The sequence below is a fragment of the Cynoglossus semilaevis genome, chromosome 11 (assembly GCF_000523025.1).
Source record: "Cynoglossus semilaevis isolate Cse_v1.0 chromosome 11, Cse_v1.0, whole genome shotgun sequence".
NCBI lineage: Eukaryota > Metazoa > Chordata > Actinopteri > Pleuronectiformes > Cynoglossidae > Cynoglossus > Cynoglossus semilaevis.
The window spans coordinates 8,773,839-8,782,396 of NC_024317.1; positions in this window are offsets into that span (position 1 = coordinate 8,773,839).

Consider the following 8,558-nt stretch of genomic DNA (forward strand, 5'->3'; position numbering starts at 1 on the left):
TGACTTCTGACTGGCTGGGCTGTGGGCTGCTGGGACGGGAAAGGGCTTCAGGTGGCTAGCTGTGGACCAAGGTGGGCAGAGGCAGGAGTGAATAGGTGCTCTGTGGGTGGGAGAGCAGGGGGAACTGGAGTAGTGGGAACTCGCAAAAGAGCTGGTTTATTCTGGTGTTACAAACCTGGTTGTTTGATTATTACAGGCTGGGTAATTAACACATGACTGAACTACAGAACATCTGCAAAAGAATACTGGAAAAGTTGAGAAAAACCCTCATCACTGACGCACATTTAAACATTTAGTAAATTAAAGTATGTATATTATGGATTGGATACCCTTAAAAATAGTTTTTCATTCCTTTATAAAAATGTTATAATTTTCTAAATCCTCATGCCTAATTGCCCGACATTTAGATTTAGCCATTTTTTGAAGCAAGAGGAACATATGTAAAACTACAGATCCCTATCTTTCCTTTAGGGGGTGCTATGAACACAGTTTTAATGTCGTGGTCTTGGACTTAAGTGTATTGTAGTTGGAATGGTGCTGTCCAGCTGAGCTTTACACTTCCTTTCTGTTTTAAAACATTTGCCACAAAAATGTTCAGTGTAAACCTTTATTCATGTCTTAAATCATAATAAAACCGCATTTTGAAACACATACTGTAAGGTGTTTTATGCTTTAAGTCATCAGTCTCACCTAAGAGACTTATTCTTATTCTCTGTTATATTTTGAATTCATTTTTTCATCCCTGGCTCTTTCCAAATAACACACTCACCGGCCAAGGATTATTCACCAAGTTAAACTTGTTAATTGCAGTTTCTCAATCAATGATTTTAAACATCTGGCCAAGTCGACATCTTGCTGTCCGTGAGAATTCTGTATACAGAAATTATATATTTTTTCTGGAACCCACATATGACAACTTTACTGCAGTGCCTCAGATTTTACAAGACACACAACAAATATTTTCACAGCTGCCTGAGTCTTCTTCTGTTTGCATCTTCTGGCTGATGTGTCGTCCTGCTTCTTTTGGCACATCTCACAGAGAATTCGGTTTGGCACCATCACACTCAGTGGTCACATCGTGCCAACACTTCCACTGGCCGTAGGACACACACAGACACACACACAGTCACCCACACATACACTCACACACTGATGGCCACAGATGTAGTGGTGACCAGCCCATCTCCGCCAGGTGTTGCTTTATAGCCGTGTCACTTTGAGCCTGAATCCATCTGCCACACTCAGCAGGCAAAAAAGAAAAAAGAAAAAGAAAAAAGAAAAACAAAGTTTCTTTCTCAGTATGTGGTTATGCACAGATTCATACCGACATTTTAAATACTTGTGTTAAAATCCTAGGTAAAATCCATTTGCGTTCCATCCCTTCACATGTGCAAATGGCGCAATCACTTCCCTGTTGAATTTAAATAACGAAACAGAATTGGTGCTAAGAATTTTACTGTTGTTTCTCCCTGTCTGTTAACAAGCTACTGTAAATCCACGTGTCACATTCACTGGGCTTATCTCAAATTAGATTTCTCAGCACTCATGGACTGCACAATTCACAGATGACAATAAACGGGCGGCACTTATTCAGGCAATTATGAGTATGGGGCTTAAGTGTGACATTTCCCCCTCTACAGGCGTAATTGTTTTATCATAATTAATCTGTTGTTTACCTTCAAAAGAAAATCTGGGATTTGAGTTACGGCCGTCCCATCCTTGGAGCATCGTTGAAGCCCAGCGATCTGTCATTCCACCAGCAGGTAATATGATAGCAGACAAAACAGGCGACGCAATTAGATTTGTGTTGAACAGTGGGGCGTGTTTTTCTGCGCCGCACGTTTGAATTTTTAATCACAGTTGTTCTATTTTGGAAAACAGCTGCCGTGACACTGTGTTCCCGAGACTCAAAGGTCGACCCCTAAAAGTGATCAAGAGATGGAGTGGCTCATCACTGGCTCATGCATATTTATGTTTTATTTAATTATATGTAATGAGAGGGTGCATTTGATCTGCACAATGCACTTAATCAAGAGCTCTGGAGAATTTTTCTAATCAACAGTAGGCTGGCGTATTCCACATAGTTACGCTAATTTATTTTGATATTTGAAAAGTGGAATTGCTTCCCAATAACTTACCCCTAACCTCCTGCGCTCCCCTATAGGAAGTGTGACTCCACATATTTTCCATGTTCATGTGATGAATTTATCTTTCTGTTGTCAGTCAATATAATGCATTCATCATACATCTGGGAATAAATCAGCAGGAGTCCAATTAATTTAAATCAATCAGTCAGTCAGTCACACAGAGTGTAACCGCACCGCGTGGTTCCTCGGTGTAAGTTCTGCGTTCTTTTTTCGTTGCTAAATTATGCAGCGGCATGAGCGTGCACACACACTTCACCGACAGAAGCTGCATAATGCACTGGATACACACAAAGCATTTTTGGTTTCTAGAAAGGAGCCACACAGAGCTTTTTAAAATGCATTTCACCGTTTGCAAATGCATCTCTAATTTCGCACAGTGAACTGTTTAACAAACACTGCATCTGCCAAAACTGTTTTATTACAGATCTGCAACATGCCGACGTAGTTGTTCATCGTTGCAGGTTTTTGGCAACTGTGTTCCCACCAATATGTAGCAAAAGCCACTGTTGGCACACGGACCATTCTTCTCTTCTTTTTTTTTCAGGTATTTTTCTCTCCTCACTTGCTGGGTTGGCTGTGAACACAGTTTGAAAACCTCTGTTCCATGAGCTGAGTGAGTTGGTACAACATCATCGTTTTACATAAATGGTCAGAGTGTTTATCTGCAAGAACAAGTACAACATTTAACTTTTCCATGTAACTAACTTTCACTGAGGGCAACGATGGAGACATGTGTGATGGAAACATCCGGTGAGTTGTGTAATTACAGTAGTAGGTTGTTATAACAACTCTCAGAGACCAGTTCTGGACACTTCAAACCTACATTTTTCCATCAAATAAAAGTAAGAAGTCTCCTCCAAAGCGTGCCTACGCTGATCCAGCTCACCTACCTTCTCACTGTTTTTCTTCCTTTTGACTTTTCCAATTAAAAGGTTAATTATGGCCACCTACAGGCACTATTTTTAGATCTGAATCCCTTCATGCAAAAACGAAACAACAAGCTTCACTGCAGATGAACAATGCCCCTTACACAGCCAGTGGTCCGAGAAAATTGACTCACTTTTCATTAACGAAAAAGAAAAAAAAAATCCAAAACTTTTCTATACTGTACTTTTATTTAGGGGCAGAAATCAAAGAACAAACTTGATTCCTGAATGGTTCATGGCTGCATCCACCACTCAGCAGAAGAAACTTCTTTTAATCCACTTGTATCTGCAGCCTAGTGTTTTTCCAGTTAGTACCTGCAGCCCCTGACCACGGGTGAGAGTTGGGACGTAGATTGAGTGTTAAATCAAAGGCTTTGCTGGCTCAGCTTCCTCTGAACTGCAATAGTCCAATAGTATGTCTGTCCTATTGCTGGTGCCCCACTGATCTGCTGGTTAATCTCCCACTCCATCCTCACCCCAGTCATGGGCATGCAGGAGCCATTACTGGGTCTTTTCATCACTCGAAGTTCAATTATGGGTGTATAGGTGGCACCGTTGAGCTAAAGGTCAATGGAACTGAAGTAGAAAGTGTGACTGTCAGTCCATCCAAAGGAAAGGACTCTGGTTTTAACAGTTGTGTACGTGTAGGACCGTGTTGTCCACCGTGTTGTCCAAATATATAGGTGGCTGTTACCAATATGAACATAATTTTTAATAGGACACTGGTGCCATGAGAGTAAGGCCAAAGGTCAAAGACAACTTGGGAATAATTCTTTATATATGAAAATAGCAAATACTATATATTTCTCTACTTATTGTATGTCTTAACATTTCTGTAAAAGTGCTCTCATTGAAGAATCTTCAGAATGTTTTGGGGGATGTTTTTGCACAGGTCTGTGTCTTTGCCTTGTCAAAAAGCTGAAATTTTATTTTATTATTTTTAATTTTGGTAAAAGAAAAAATGTAAAAAAAATAAAATCAAAAACTGTTGAAAGCTTAAATAATTAAAAAAAAAACACAACAGTTTGAGATTCTTAAAATCTTACAGCTTTGAAAATCTAAATATTTGTCTTAATGTTGGGACCCCTCAGAGACTCAAGAAAAAGACAGGACTTACACGGTTGCCTCACACACAGAAGGTCATGGGTTCAAACCCCAGCAGAACCACATACTCGATGGCGCCTCCTTTGGGAGCCTTGCAAAGACTTACACTGTGACTTTCCTCATTGTGGTCCTAAAAATGAACTTATTTGTCTTAGGAACACAAAAAAGCTATTTTTGCTAAAATGACTTTTCTTGTGTGTGGACTTCCTCATTAGACAGCGGTGCCTACTGTACTGTATATTAAAATGTGAGACCTTCCATGTCCTAACTGGCTGCATGAGCATCTGGTGCGTTCCAGGCCTCAGAGTCACAAATTATACTAACAAGAACGCCTGAATAAGAGCAAGCCTCACACGAAACTGCAAAAAGATATCAAACCATGCAAATGATTCACTTGATACTTCATCTGTTTTTCAAGCTGTTTGGCAAAATTAGAAAAAAGATGGAAGAAGATATCTTTTCATCCGGGGAAGGAACTTGCTCTTTACTTCCTCTTTCATCCTGACTTTCCTCTACCGTTAGAAGTGTTCCTCGCTCTGGCCTTGCCTCCAACCTGTCTCTATCATTTTCGTCCCCTGCATCTGTCCGTGTGTCCGTCTGCCAACCCTACCTCCAGCTCCAGCTCCGTCATGAGGAGATGAATGGTGCTCTGTCACTCGCCAAGCTCTTCAGAGGGCCAGTGCTCCGTGTGAGGAAAGTGCCAGTCATTAACAGAAGGGGGGAGGAGGCAGAGCGGCAGGATGAAAAATGAGTTCATTTACGGGCAAGTCCTGTGAGCCACGTAACATCAGCATCAGCATCAGCAGCAGCAGCAGCAGCAGCCCCGACCACCTTCCTCAATCCTCTTCCTGCCATCATTTTCTGTGGGAGCCCACTGGGTAAGTGCATGTATGCACTGGGGTGGGCCAGGGGTAAGAAGGAAGAGGAGCTGGGGAAAAGTTACTCAGCAGATTTTCATTCCTGTGTTAAAAAAAAGCACACGTTGCCTGTAAGGAGACACAAGATGTAGTAAAGTAAAAGTCAGTGTGGATCAGGTCCAAACAGCAGGTGGGGGTAAAACTTCACTGGATGAAATTTTAAGAGTGAGATAAACACCTTTGTTTACACTGCTGTAAAGATTTGCAACTAATTATTTTATTATACACAATTATTTTTGATTTAGTGTTATTGATTTTAGTAAATTCTTAATAACTACCACATGTGTATATAAACAGTATATATATAGAAATATGCATGTATGTGCATATGCATGTGTTATAATAAATAACATAAAGTATATATGAACATACAGGGGAATATAGAAAAAAATGTAAAAAAATAAAAATGAATCTCTTCATTATTTCCCAATGGTTTTTTTTAACGTGAAAATAAATTCGACCAAGTTGACCAGCTCCACAGTACCTATGGTACTGTAACATTCTTATGAATAAACACAAAAACAAACTTTCTTTAACCAGTAAAAAAACAAAACAAATGAATGGATCATTTGACATACATCTACACCTTCATTTTCCTGAACACAATATATGAATACGCCTAAAGGCAGTGGAAAATATACAATTGAATAATTCAAATGTATTGGTTTTACCTTTAGAATTTTAAATAAAAGTCAGATTGGCTTTGATGGCCTCAGTCTGAGGAAGGCGATTTAAATGTTGTTTCATATCAAAAGCACAGACGTAAAATCCATCTCTGTTTGATTACAAGCACGATAAATATTTGATTTGTTTTCTGATTGTGCTCTACAGACGGTGAAGAAATAGACAAAAAGGAATAAATGAAGGGAGACTTATTGCACTCAGATCAAAGCCACTGAAGTAAGGGCACATTTCAGGTGCGTTGGACTTTGTGTGTGGCGCCGTTTCTCCATAATTTAATTTCATACATCATAAATGCCACTTTGACACTCACTCAGGCGTGAGGCGACATGAAAGCAGGAATCATAAATTAAATCACAGCCATTTCCTCCTGTCTTTCTGTCCAACCTCTTCCTGACGTACTTTGTTCGGCTGAGAGACTGCAGAGATGAGGCGTTGATTAAAGTTGCCAGTGTTGTGCACAGTCATGGTAGCCTCCGTTGGTTGGAGCCTGCGTGTACGTATTCCCGTATGTAGTCAGTGGGACTGACAGACGGGAGCTTCAAAAGCAAAGAGAGAAGCTCTTGATCTGTCTCAGTCCTAACACTGAATCTTAAAAAAAAAAAATCCTCTGCGTCAGACCAGCTCTGTACAAATGTGAATAATGTACTCACCTTGAAAATTCTGTTTCATTCTCATGTCTTTGCTCACAAAGAAAAATGTCTTGATCAAATACAAACCTCGTTCTCCAAAAAGTTAGTTCACTTTCTAACAATACCAAAAAAAAAAAGAAAAGTGGTTCATTTGAATGTCATTTAATAGATTTTTTTTATATAGTCCTTGTTTTTTCATTTAATAGAATTTTTTTTATATAGTCCTTGTTTTTTCACCACAAACGCCTTTAACTTAGAAAACCCCACACCTTGTAACTAGTTATGACACTGGTCGTGTGGATGTCATCAAGAGGATACTTCCCCATCTTTTTCAAAATGTTATGTTTCTGTGCTAAACAGCAAGGCATTTAGGGCGTGATTTAAGCTAATGTCTATGATATGATAAAAAGTCAAGAGAAATGTCTGCGTGAAAAGATCCAGGGGCAGAAACTGCTGCTGAATGTGCATGACTAAGAAACCGTTTTAAATTATAACATCTGCCTTGGACCCTTTTGACGTCTTGTATTATTTTCTAAAGTAGGTCATGTGTAACAAGTAGATATTAGCTGGCGACTGAAACGACTAAAAGTTGTGTATACCTTACTGCAAATTTAATTTTTATCACCCAGTTGTGGATATTAAGTGAGGACAATATTTCTTTTCCTCCATCAGCTTCAAGCTGCTGTGATAAACAAACCATTGCATTTCAACAGGCCACACCACGTGAATGATTGTGACTGTTTTATGCGGCATGACTAATGGCACTAAGCTCTTTGACAATGGTCTTAAGTGTGCCATAGATCTTCAGTTTATCACCCCTGTATTTAGAACAAATTTTAGCCACTCAAAAACCAATACCCCTCTGCTGCGGGAATGGCGAACCTGTGTTTATGAGTGAATTCTCCCCCAGGGCTTTGCCATTTGGCGTTGTTGATTTCCTCCAGCACTGTTTAATTTCAGGCTCCAATTGGAAGCACACATTAAAAGTTAATGGGAAAGGTGTCTATTGATTTTAAGATAAATAACACACATAACAACACAGGCCAGCTTTTAATTTTCATGTACCTTTTCATTACCTCTTACCCCTCTCTTAGCAATGCTCGCTGGCTATTCTGTGCGATATTTTCCGACGAACCAGCAAGTCATTCCTCATGTTGACTATTCCATAGTTTCTTTCTTTTTTTGTTTTTTTGTTTTTTTTTTGTTTGATGATTTAATCGGAGCATCATTGATACGGACATATAAAAGGAATCAGCCCAGAGCAGAGCGTTGTGACCACATGTGCGATGTGCAGATGCAGCTGCGTCCTGGCTCCTGCTGTGGGCTGCTTGCTGTCTGTACCAGGGGTCTGTCAGGCAGCGTAGCAGGGGAAATGCTGGGATAAATGATTATTTATGATCTGCCACCTCCCATCCACTCAGCTATCCCCAGGCTCCATTCATTACTGCAGCATGCTGCCACTGTGTGCTGGAGAACATGCACTCACAAATGTTAAATAGCATGCGTGTCCTCTGTATATACTACACTAGTGAAAGAAACCAAGAAGAAGAAGAAGAAGAAATCCACAAACAAACAAACAAACTTTTGTCCATGTTTTATTTTTTCCAGTTAACAGCACCACTTTTGTCCATTTTTTATTTTTTCCAGTTAACAGCACCACATCTCAGCCACAGAGTTTGCTACTGTGTCATTTTTGTCGTCAAAGAGAGAGACCCCCTGCAGCTGTCTGTCCTCGGAGAAACAACATCATCCTTCGCTGCTTTGAAAATCACTTCCTAGATGGCTCACGTTTTCTGTTTGACATTAAGTGGCACATGGCTGACGAGTCTCTGTGGTATTTGTCTCCCGCGCCACACGTCATGTTTTTCATTGTGTCAAACTTCCAGCAGCTGGACCTAATAAATCCCGGGAAACCCAAGAGAGCTCAAGGTAGCTTAAATAATTGATCAAACTGAGCCTACAGCCTGGCAGCCAGCTTGCCTAATATACAAAGAAATCACAATAAGATAGAGAACACAATATGTCCATGTTTGCTGGTGTGTTTGTGTCCCGCTTTGTGTCTATACTTGGTGAGGCTTTACCTCAAACTCAATAATGCATGGGGATTTTCTTATTTTTTTTGGTAATTTGAATTTTAAAGCAACAGGCAGG